Source organism: Mauremys reevesii, linkage group 11, assembly GCF_016161935.1.
Source record: "Mauremys reevesii isolate NIE-2019 linkage group 11, ASM1616193v1, whole genome shotgun sequence".
In the NCBI taxonomy this organism is placed as follows: domain Eukaryota; kingdom Metazoa; phylum Chordata; order Testudines; family Geoemydidae; genus Mauremys; species Mauremys reevesii.
The window spans coordinates 36,449,275-36,461,643 of NC_052633.1; the positions used below are offsets into that span (position 1 = coordinate 36,449,275).

Below are 12,369 nucleotides of genomic sequence, written 5' to 3' on the forward strand. Positions count from 1 at the left end.
AACTATGTTAATTTAAACCAGCTTGGGATCTGGCCCATAGTTTGTAAAATGCTGTGTTGTAGCAGTCATGCTGATAGCAAATTGCTGTAGTTAAGGTTGGAAAACACTAACATTAACCTCCTTTTCATATCTTTGTGTAACTCATATCCCACAGGATCAAATTAATATAATTACACTTTCCTTGGAATGCTGCTAACTCCTAGCACCTGAATCTGCATAAATGTCAGGTTCTGGACAGGCCAGCTACACTTAGAGGAAGCAATATATTGGGGCAGAGTTTATCTTATACATATTAAATTGCAATGCAGATATATACAATTAAGTCCTTTCACCACACTCTTTAATGGAAGTTGTAATTCATTTTTGTCACATATACAGTATTGGCTATATATTGCAAACCTCCCCTGGGAGAATTATATTCTAGGAAGCTCACTATTAATGTTCTAACAGCTACAGTATAATGATTTTTAATAGAATCAAACCAGGCATTGTGTATTGGCACCAATTCTGAGGCACTTCTAGTGTCAAGGTCCCCAGGGGCCTATTCTTCTCTTGATGCACTTGTATAATTCCCAGTAATGTGAAGGAGATTTACAAATGCTCTGCAAGAGGAGGGTATATATACATGCTGGCTATGGTAACATGCTTTAATTAGCAATGTGTTGCATCAGTTAAAAGGAACTTGCTCTTTGAAAAACCTTTGAACTTGCCCTTTGAAAAAGTGCATAAGAGCAACATAGACACCTAGGAGGGTTATTCACTTGGGGCTCTTGTTTCTGTCTCAAACCATGACATGAAATAATATAATTTGTTTAAATGACAAAGGTGTCACGCCTGAATGTCTCAAAAGTTGATAAGATATACAATATATTTATATTTTCGGGGGAACTTTTTGAATGGTGTTTTTGCTAAAAGTCCTGATTTCCGCAGTTGGGGTCTGTATAAAGTGTCTGTCCAAGTACTATTTTTAACAGTACATCTCATTTGCATGTCCTTATAACAAAAATCTATTTATTAGAACTCAGTGTGGAGAACCCTCTAAAAGTGAGTATTTTTCACATGCTGCTAACTCAGAAATACTTTTTCTTTTTTTAAGGTACCCCATTAGTTTCAAACTGGTAAATTATTTCTGTTTGCTACATACAACTTTGTGGAGCCAATGTAACTTTTTACGGAAATTGTTTATGCAACACAGTGAGATTCTGTGCTGGGACAAGTTTGCTAAAGGATAGTTACTCAGGCTTGACCTTCCGCTTTAGACAGGAGAAAATTTTCAAAAATCTTAAATGCATGTGCTCCAACTCTGAGAGAGAATGCCAAGAAGAGTGGGGCTCGGACCTTTGTTAAGGAGCTGGCTGCCCAAATGGGATTTTCAAAAGTGCTTAGAGACCCCCTACACTCAGCTGGGTACTTCATGACTTTGTCACAGTGCCATAACGAGGGTGAGGTGAGCGAGGCACTTGCCTCGGGCGCACAAAGCCGAGGGGCGCAGAAAGCGGCAGAGAAAAAAAAAGCCGTTGACACGGAAACAGCAGGGGAGGAGGTGCCCTAGGAGCACATGCAGTGTCAGTGGTGGAGGTGAGTGTGCTGCTGGGGGGAGGGGGGGGAGGGCTCCTCCCCCAGAGCTTGCTGCTGCCAGCAGGGAAAGGGCTGGGGGAAGTCCTCCTCTCTGGCCCCTGTCCCAGAGCAGCCTAACTGCACCCCAAACTCATCCCCAGCCCTGCCCCACCCCAGAGCCCACACCCCCAGTCAGAGCTCTCACCCCCCACCACACCCTCAACCCTCTGCCCGAGCCCCTCCAGCACCCCAAACACCACTGCTAACCGTCATCATCCAACCACCACTTCCACTGCAACTCTGCTCTCCTGCTCGTGTCTCGATAGCAAATTTCTTCATGTTGTCTGTCACGGGCTCCCGGGAACGTGTGTTCTTCCTTGGGAAATGTGCGGGGTGCTAACCATCATCCTTCACCGCTTCCGCTGCAACTCTGCTCTCCTGGTGCCATGAATCCACCTCACAGGTCCTCTTGTCATTCGGCATCCGCCGTCATCTACTGCTTCCGCTGCAGCTCTGCTCTCCTGCAGACACCATACCATGGCAAGCATGGAGCCCACTCAGCACACCACTGCTGTTGTGAGCATTGTAAACACCTTGCACAGTATGTGCAGGCGAGGAGGCGACGACAGCGCGATCACAATAGTGATGAGGACATGGACACAGACTTCTCTCAAAGCATGGACCTCATGGTGGTAATGGGCAGGTCCATGCCATGGAACCCCGATTCTGGGCCCGGGAAACAAGCACAGACTGATGGAACCGCATAATGTTGCGGGTCTGGGATGATTCCCAGTGGCTGCGAAACTTTCGCATGCGGAAGGGCACTTTCATGGAACTTTGTGACTTGCTTTCCCCTGCCCTGAAGTGCAAGAATACCAAGATGAGAGCAGCCCTCACAGTTAAAAAGTGAGTGGTGATAACCCTCTGGAAGCTTGCAACGCCAGACAGCTACCAGTCAGTCGGGAATCAATTTGGAGTGGGTAAATTTACTGTGGGGGCTGCTGTGATCCAAGTAACCAATGCAATCACTGAGCTGCTGCTATCAAGGGTAGTGACTCTGGGAAATGTGCAGGTCATAGTCGATGGGTTTGCTGCAATGAGATTCCCTAACTGAGGGATATGCGTTCCGTCTATCGCCCCACCAATCTTGGGACCGGACCACCTTGGCAGCCAGTACGTAAACTGAAAGGGTACTTTTCAATGGTGCTGCAAGCACTGGTGGATCACAAGGGATGTTTCACTGACATCAGCGTGGGATGGTTGGGAAAGGTACATGACGCTTGCACCTTCAGGAACTCTGGTCTGTTTCAAAAGCTGCAGGAAGGGACTTACTTCCCAGACCAGAAAATAACTGTTGGGAATGTTGAAATGCCTATAGTTATCCTTGGGGACCCAGCCTACCTTTTAATGCCATGGATCATGAAGCCATACACAGGCACCCTGGACAGGGGTAAAGAGCTGTTCAACTATAGGCTGAGCAAGTGCAGAATAGTGGTAGAATGTGCATTTGGACGTTTAAAAGTGCGCTGGCGCAGTTTACTGACTCAGGTAGACCTCAGTGAAACCAATATTCCAATTGTTATTGCTGCTTGCTGTGTGCTCCACAATATCTGTGAGAGTAAGGGGGAGACATTTATGGTGGAGTGGGAGGTTGAGGCAAATCGCCTGGCCACTGATTACACGCAGCCAGACACCAGGGTGATTAGAAGAACACAGCAGAGCGCACTGCGCATCAGAGAAGCTTTGAAAACCAGTTTCATGACTGGCCAGGCTACGGTGTGACAGTTCCGTTTGTTCCTCCTTGATGAAAACCCGCCCCCTTGTTTCACTCTACTTCCCTGTAAGCCAACCACCCTCCTGCCTTCAATCACTGCTTGCAAAGGCAATAAAGTCATTATTGTTTCAAATTCATGCATTCTTTATTAATTCATCACACAAATAGGGGGATAACTGCCAAGGTAGCCCGGGAGGGGTGGGGGAGGAGAGAAGGACAAAGCCACACTGCACTTCTAAATGTATTGAATGCCAGCCTTCTGTTGCTTGGGTAGTCCTCTGGGGTGGAGTAGTTGGGTGCCTGGAGCCATGCTCCCCTCCCCCCGTGTTCTTGGGAGTCTGGGTGAAGAGTCTATGGAACTTGGGGAGGAGGGTGAGCGGTTACACAGGGGCAGCAGCGGAGGTCTGTGATCCTGCTGCCTTTCCTGCAGCTCCACCAGATGCCAGAGCATATCAGTTTGATCCCCCAGTAGCCTCACCATTGCATCCTGCCTCCACTCATCGCGCTGCCACCATCTCTCTTCTTGTTCCCGCCACCTCTCATCTTGTTCGTCCCGCCTGTCCTGGTGTTCATTTTCTGCTTTCCTGGACTCTGACATTGTTTGCCTTCATGCATTCTGCTGAGCTCTTTCAGTGCGGAAGGACTGCATGAGCTCAGAGAACATTTCATCGCGAGTGGGTTTTTTTCTGCCTTCTTATCTGCGCTAGCCTCTGGGATGGAGATGATAGGGGTAGTGTTGAAACATTTGCAGCTGCGGGAGGAAAAAAAGGGAGAGTAGTATTTTAAAAAGACACATTTTAGAGAACAATGGGTAGACTCTTTCATGGTGAACCAAGCTGTTAACATTACATAGCTCATGTGCTTTCGGTACAAGGTCACATTTTGCTTCTTATATTGAGGGCCTGCCAGTTTGGTGTGAGAGATCACACATGCAGGGCCGGGCAACAGAATTCAGCTTGCAAGCAGCCATGGTAAGCCACAGGCTTTCAGCTTATTCAACCTTCATAACATGTGGGAATGGTTTCAAACAGCAGTGCCCTCCTTTCCCATACCAAGCACCCGTTGGGTTGGCCATTTAAAAGGAGGGGCTGTACTGGCTGCGAATGCATCCCAAGACTTCAGGGCAAATTAATCATTAAACATGCTTGCTTTTAAACCATGCATTATATTTACAAAGGTATAGTCACCAGAGGTCCCTTCTCCAGCTTCATGGTCCGTGAGCCCACCTTGGGATGGTTGGGAGGGTATTGGCTCTAGGGTAATAAACAGTTTCTGGCTGTCATGGAGAATGGTTTCTCCGCTTGCGTGCTGTGTGCTATCCTCATCCTCCTCCACCTCCTCATACCCAAAATCCTCAACCCTGTTGCATGAGACTCCCCCCTTGCAAGTGTGCACAGACAGGGGTGGGGTAGTGGTAGGGGCCCACCTAGAATTGCATGCAGCTCATCATAGAAGCGGCATGTCGGGGGCTCTGACCTGGAGTGGCCATTTGCCAATTTGGTAGGCTTGTCTGAGCTCTTTAATTTTCATGCGGCACTGCTGTGGGTTCCTGTTGTAGCCTCTGTCCATCATGCCCTTGGAGATTTTGGCAAATATTTTGGCATTTTGTCTTTTGGAACGGAGTTCTGATAGCACAGAAAATCAGATCCAGTACCTCCCGTTCAGTCCATGCTGGAGCTCTTTTGCGATTCTGGCACTGCATGGTCACCTGTGCTGATGAGCTCTACATGGTCACCTGTGCTGATCAGCACGCTACACTGGTCAAACAGGAAATAAAATTCAAAAGTTTGCGGGGCTTTTCCTGTCTACCTGGCCATTGCATCTGAGTTGAGAGTGCTGTCCAGAGCAGTCATAACGGAGCACTCTGGGATAGCTCCTGGAGGCCAATACCGTCGAATTGCGTCCACACTATCCCAAATTCGACCTGGCGATGTTGATTTCAGAGCTAATCCTCTCATCGGGGAGGAGTACAGAAATCAATTTTAAGAGCCCTTTAAGTCAACAAAAATGTTTTCGTCATGTGGACGGGTGCAGGGTTAAATCGATCTAATGCTGCTAAATTCGACCTAAACTCATAGTGTAGACCAGGGCTAAGTTGCTATTTACAATTGTGTCTAGGTTTTCCTGGATCCTACTATGACTTCTGTATTCTAAGCAAATGATTCCTGCCTGCGCTGAGCAACAGTGCAGCCATTGCACTGGGTTTCATCCTTGGCAAACAAAGATGAATGTAAAATATGCGTCTCCACTGCACAGATTCAGCAGTGAAGGGGTTAAGCTGTAACCTGTATTAGTTCTTGCCTCAGACTGTGCTCAGAGCCCTTCAAAAATCCCCAGATGCCAGTTTATTACATCAGCTATCCCTTCTAATGAATTCATATATTGGGTACTTTGTAGTAATGTCTCATCCATTCAATCCCAGATGTACTGACTGGTCCTTGCCCTGCATTATTTGCCTTTAGCAGATTATTTGCCTATTGCAGATAGTGTGAAGGAAGCACATTTCACTCCTGCTCTGATGCAACTATTTCTGAGGCTCTTGTGCCCTATGGAGCCTGGATTCTAAGGATATTGGGTTATCTTACCCTTGGGACCCAGATTCAGCAGGCAGGGACTGCTGAATCTGACTCCTCATTAAAATGATTATGCCCCAAATCTGAATTTTGCCAGATTCTGAATGGTGGGACCTTTTCACACCCTTTGCAAGGCCTTTCATCTTGCAAAATAAAATAAATTAGTAAATCTCCATTCCAATTGCAGAAGATAGAATCCAGGCAGCTCGCAAAAATGTGGAAATATGCAAAGTAAACAGATTGTTTCTGACAGTAACAACATTGCAATTGCAAAAAGCATCATCAAATTGCAAAATACCCGTATTAAGCTTTGAGAACAGCAAAATTCACAGTGACATAGTCTCAGCTCTTGAATTCATTATTACACATAGTCAGGCTGGAGATTTGCAGTGCAATGTCTGATCCCAAAGGTGGCCCCAAAAGATGTGCTCTGCTACCAGGACAATTTCATTTAGACTCAATTTCCCCAAGATCTGCAAAGAACTACATTGAATAAAGCTGATCTATATATTTACCCTTATGACTTACTAGACTGTAAACTTCATCAGCTGGAAGTACCTATTGCTATATGTTCCAAATAACTTTGTTCTAAAAAGCACATGTGGTGGACAAGTGACAACAGCTACTTAGCTATCTCCTCTTGTACAATACTTAAAACCAAGCATATGAGTAGTTAAAGATATAATAATTCTTACCCTCATAACAAACACACACACAGTTCTTACCAAGTACAAATAAATGCATATTTCATCACAACACAACAATGTTAACGGGGGGAGGAGAGGATGTTTCTTAATCTAAATATTTTATTTTAATGGATACTATTCTACTGTGTGCAAGAAACATCCTTTACCTTGGTCACTGAAAATATTTCTCAGTGATGAGGACCTCCCATAATACATTGTGTCAGCTTTTTTTCTCTTCTCTGTCAACTTAATGGATGGAGATCAGTGTATAGTTTTCAAATAATGGCAATTTAAATATTATTTTATCATTCCTGGACCAAAAAGTGAAAGTTGCACAACCAAATATAAAAATCTAGTTTCAAATATGCTCTGTAATGAGGTTTTGTTGGTTAGCTATAGGAACACTTTTTAAAAGGAGGCATTTAAAAGCCTTCTAATGAGAGAAAGTACATACTCATTTTATTCAGAACACCTGGGGTGAAATTCTCACCTCTACCATGGTCCCTTCGCCCTGGCTAAAGGGGCCGGCACGGTGTAATGGGGCTCTAAAAGCCCCAGGATCAGCTGTGGAGAATTCCCTTGGTGCAAGCACTGCAGATACAACCATTAAGGATGTTCTGTTCTAATTATGGTCTCAGGACAATATTATGAAAGAGAAAAGCATCCAATTGCCCTTCATGGTACAGTCTAGCAATGTTTCTCACACTTTCTGTGCTGGTAACCCCATTTAGACTTAAAAAAATCATGACCCCCCCACTAAAGAAAATGGCAACCCCCTACCTTCAGGGCCTCAGAGGTCAGGGCTTCAACCCCACCCAGGGCAGGGAGCTTCAGCCCCGCTGGGCATGGGGCTCTGGGTTTCAGCCCCGCTGGGGCTCCTGGCTGTGGCTTTCCGCAAGGCACAGTTTGAGAACTGCTGGTCTGTAGTGGCTCAGCAACGGGACAGCAGCCACTGGAACAGTTATTGAGAGTCCAGATGGAAGGGAAGGAACTGGGAGGCCCAAGAATACTCTGAAATTTGAGGAGATTAAAAATGGTAGATACCCACTAACCCCAGGGTTGGATTATTTGCAACACTGATTTCCAAGACTGGCAAACTTGTCCCTCTGTTAAGTAAAGAAAAGTAGAAAACAAGTTGGGCTTTTGCAGGAAATAAATTGCTAAAATGGTAATTATGACTGACAGCATAATAGTCTGGACCAGTGGGTTTCTCTCTCATACTCTCTCTCTCTTTTTTTTTTGTATTGTCACTATAAATAAAACAGTTGTTAGAGTGAGATTAAAACACAGTTTCCCTAAACAGACAGCAGCTGTTACACCTAACCCTGCTACTCGAATATAGTTTTTTCCTGTATACATAAGCCAAATAGCCCCATTTTCAGTACTAAGAACCAGCATGGGTACTTCTACTCAGGCTTCACCAAACTCAGGCCAGAAGAATGTGTTTATATCAAGTTGTTAAAATGCCAGGTGTTCTGTATTTGATCCCTCTGCCCCTGCTGGGTGGATTAGTAATAAGGCAAATAAGTTCAGAGCTCTCCTCCACCCCCAACACTTCCAGTTTTCACCCAGCACAAGCCAAACAATTTTTTTTTCTGTTGAGACTTCAAATAGTTTAGTTGATGTCTTTAAGAAGTTCAATATTCATGAGCCTCTGTACTTCCTGGTTGTAGCCAGGAGTGGGAGTGCTAAAATATTGCAAGAAAACATGAAGTTTCCAACTGAGAAACCCTATTCTGTGAGGCATTGAGCATCTGTCTTCACTGGGATCTGAAGACACTCAGCCCCTTCTAGGAGCTAGGCGTTCAGCTAGGGCAGGCTCCAGGCACCAGCGTAGGAAGCAGGTGCTTGGGGCAGACAATACAAAGGGGCAGCACTCCATCCGCTATTGGGGCGGCTCGTCGGGGTCTTTGGTGGCGGGTCCCTCAGTCCCTCTCTTCCTCTTTGGGCTGCCACCGAAGAGGAAGTGAAGGACCCACCACTGAACTGCTGCCGAAGAATGGAGCAGCACGATTGAGCTCATGCTGAAGTGCCGCCAATCACCTTTGCTGCTTGGGGTCGTAGAAAACCTGATGCTGGCCATATAGGACCAAGTTGGATGAGAAGGAATTTGGACTGGGCTCTCGGAGCTCTGAGGTGAGCTCCCTAACCACTAAACTAATTCTCTATCCCTATTAATATGGAACATCTTTAACAAAGGAGCTTGAGGAAGCCACATCAGACTAAACTGGTAGTTAGGGCACTCACATGAGGCGAGGGGAACCCCTGTTCACATACCTTCTCCTCTGGGGCAAGGGGTGCTGACTGAACTGATATCTCCCACATCCCAGATGAGTAACCTAACTCCTGGGCAAAAGTTTATGTGGAGTTAGTCAGGCATGCTCTGAGCATGCCTGTAGCATTAGGCCCCATGGGCATTCCTCTGCCTATCTTACCTATCTTCTGCTTTCTGGCTTGAGGATTGCTCTGGGACTTAGGCAGGAAATAGGCACCTGGAGGCTTGCCTGAGGCAACAGTGTCAGAGCAGAAATAACAAGGAGTCCAGTAGCACCTTAAAGACTAACAGATTTATTTGGGCATAAGCTTTTGTGGGTAAAAAACCCACTTCTTCAGATGCAACGGTGCTCTTCAGAGGAGAAATGTAGGTGCATAGGGAAATTTTACAGAGAAATATAGGCACCCAGTGAGTTTAGGCACCTACAGGGTTAGGAGGCAGCTGAGCAGGGGTTTTGTGGATCACAGTGGTGCCTACATCCTTTGTGGATCTGGCCCTAAATCACCAGCAATAGTCAGAGGCATAACTGCTTTCCTCCTGTGCTAGCTTTATTGGGATGAGGAAGTCAGCTGTGCTTCTGAAACCATTTGGAGCAGGTGGAACTCATTACCCTAATCAGGGGATAGAAAAGGCTGGGCTCCTCTCACAAGATTAGTGTGGGTGTTTCCAGAAAGGAGTATTTACTTGTCTTCTTCCCCACCCAGCTGGTTGTTTGTTCTTCCATATCAGATCCCTGTCTTCACAGAGACTGCTCCTAAAGTCTTTATTCCAGTCAAACTCATTTGAAATAGAGACTTCAGGATGGGCACTATGTACAGAGTCCCACTATAACTGGAGAGGGGCTTTCTGGTAAGAGGTTCTGTCTCTCCTTTTCATCCTGGAAGTGGTGACAAAGCATCTCTTCACATCCCTGAGAGGTCCCCTGCAATTGGAGGCTTTGGTCTCCAGTTTTTGCTAGGAGTAACTGGAGTAAAAGTAGGAACTAAGGCTTTCTTCTTAGTACTGCTCCCCCTTCCTCTTCTGTCCTGAGCAGAGGAGGAAGCGGAAGTGATTATTACCTTGTAATGCAGCTTTTAAAACTGTGGGGAAGGTGATAAATCCTACATTCTTAGTGGACTAACACAGTGAAACCTACATACAATAGTGTAGCCAAGCTTTGTTGCAAGAAGAATTAAAATGCATTGAAGCAATTGGGAACTTTGCTCTAGATGGAGGATTATTGAAAGTGGCTTCCTCTGTGTTATCTTATGCTGTACTGATGAGACTGGTTCCAAAGTATAGGTATGCAAAATACTTTGACTCTTACATAGTATATTTTGTACAAGACTTCCTTAAAATCAATAAACAACCTTAGATTGTACATATAAAATTAGTGTCTAAATGGAAAAGTGCATCATATTTAAGTGCTGGTAATTGTAAAATAAGTACAATTCCATGTGTGTCCTGCTGAATAGAGGGGCTTGATTTTTTTCCTTTCATTTACACCTGTTTTCCATCATCAAACATCTCTGGATTTACTCCTGACTGAGATCTGAATCTGTCTCTGTGGTCTTGTCTAGGTTGTACCCCAGTCTCTGATGTAACAGAATCATTGCCAACCCAGTCTAGATAAGGAAAGCAGCAACTTGCACTGATAGAGCTTAATGTGATTTCAAGCAGGAATTGAGTGAGCCTCACTCCTACAAACTGCTGCTTTCTTTATCCTCACATGGGGTTTGCTGTTATGCAGTTATGTCAGTAAGTGGCTGCTAATTGTTGGTATAGGGAGAAATTCCCAATGTATATGAGGCCTACATTTTGTAACATTTTGTGTAGTAATGTGTTTTAGAAGAGGAAAATTCAAATGTTCTTTATGCAGACAAAAAGCCTTGTTGGTTCTTTTCTTTTGATCCCAACTGGTTTGGGTATTTTGAATATTCAGTCATCTGATTTTTGCTGGTTGCTTATCACTAGTTGACAAAGATGTGGTGAAGGACTTGCTGAGCAGTATGAAACTCCCATCTCTGAGTATCTGCGGTTAACTTCTAAGGTAAGTAATATCCTTTGAATTCTTACATGTTTTGGTGTATTTATATAGTTTCTATGCTGCAGAAAGAACAAGAAGACTAATTTGGAGCCATTTTGTAGTTGACAGGTCATGAATGTGTAACCCACATACCTTCTGGGTGAGGAGGAGGGGAGAGAGAGAGAGAATGTGTGTGTTTTTTAAATGAGTCTACTCTACAGCCTTAGCTAGGAAGCAGTTGGGCTTTTAGTTCATGCAATAGAGGCTCAGGCTCGATCCCGCATGCCAACAGATGTTACAAATGCACTCAGAATCTTCTTATATTCACTGTTCAGTGATTAAAACATCGGAGTTTTATGGTTGGTGTCTATGTACAAAAAACCAAGACCGAACTAAAAAGCACAACCTTTCAAAATAAAACTGGTTGCTTTTGTGTTTTCAGTTAAGAACAAGTTGTTCCCATGATCTTTTCAGTTGGGAAAAATATCAAGGAGTGGGAGAAAGTTAGAGAGGAGGGAGAGAAATGGGAAGTGAAGAGGAGAGAACTGGACTGAAGTTAGAAATGACCTAGCTGAAAGAGTGGGGGTGAGGAATCAGCAGGAAAGAGATGCTGTTTCTCATTATAAACAGAAAAAAGGAATTGATAAATATGCTATGTTTGCCAACGTTTTGATTTCTCTAGGACTGAGCCTAAGATCCAGGTCCTGGAAGGATAGATCTGTGGTTTCTTTTTGCTGTCAGTGAAATGATTTGAAGTTTTGCAATGGAATGGAATGGCCACAAGATTGGGTTCCTGAAACTTTTCTGAGAATTCTCACTCACTACTGGGACCAGAGAATGTCCCCAGGTGTGTGTGTGAGAGTGAGTGAGGGCTCCTAATGAGATCAGGTCAAAATGTGTCCTTTCCGATATAAGCTTGCTACAATGGGGGAAAAAAACCTAGGGCCATAATGGTGAATGACCTGGTGTAAGTGGGTGAATTTCCATTAAAGCCATGGTCTTGCACAGGGGCCCAACATTATGTGTTGGCCTTTGTCATTGCATTATCACAATTTTTCTGTTTTTATTTTGAACGGGGGGAGAATTATTTTGATTTTTTGATGTATCAAAAATAGGTCAGTAAATGGCTATCTATAAATAGTTAAAAGGTTTCTAACTCAAAATGTAAATTTTTCTGTATAATATTAATCAAAAGCATTATTTAAAAACATCCCTCTGCCTTTTGTGAAGGATTCTGTAAAAGTGGATCATCTTATTGTTTTAGATCATTTTCAGGTTAGTCTTTTCAAGTCTCTGATTATCCTGCTCTTTGCTAGAAGTAGGAAAAGAAGGTATACTACCCTTTGAATGCTACATGCAGTTTTGGTTGCCTCATCTCATAAAAGATATACTGGAACTGGAAAAGGCACACAGAGAGACAACAAAAATGATTAGGGGATGGAACAGCTTCCGTATGAGAAGAGTTTAAAAAAACAGGGGCTGTTCAGCTTTAAAAAAAG

General features: G+C 44.4%; 1 long non-coding RNA gene across 5 annotated transcripts in view; it reads left to right on the forward strand.

The window, feature by feature from the left end:
* Positions 1-9,537: 9,537 nt before the first annotated feature.
* LOC120375153 overlaps positions 9,538-12,369 on the forward strand; it is a 173,879-nt gene continuing 171,047 nt past the window's right edge. For all 5 annotated transcript variants that reach the window (XR_005586467.1, XR_005586465.1, XR_005586464.1 and 2 more), the window contains exons 1-2: positions 9,538-9,714; positions 10,819-10,894. This is a non-coding gene — a long non-coding RNA (uncharacterized LOC120375153). The remainder of the gene's footprint in view (positions 9,715-10,818; positions 10,895-12,369) is intronic.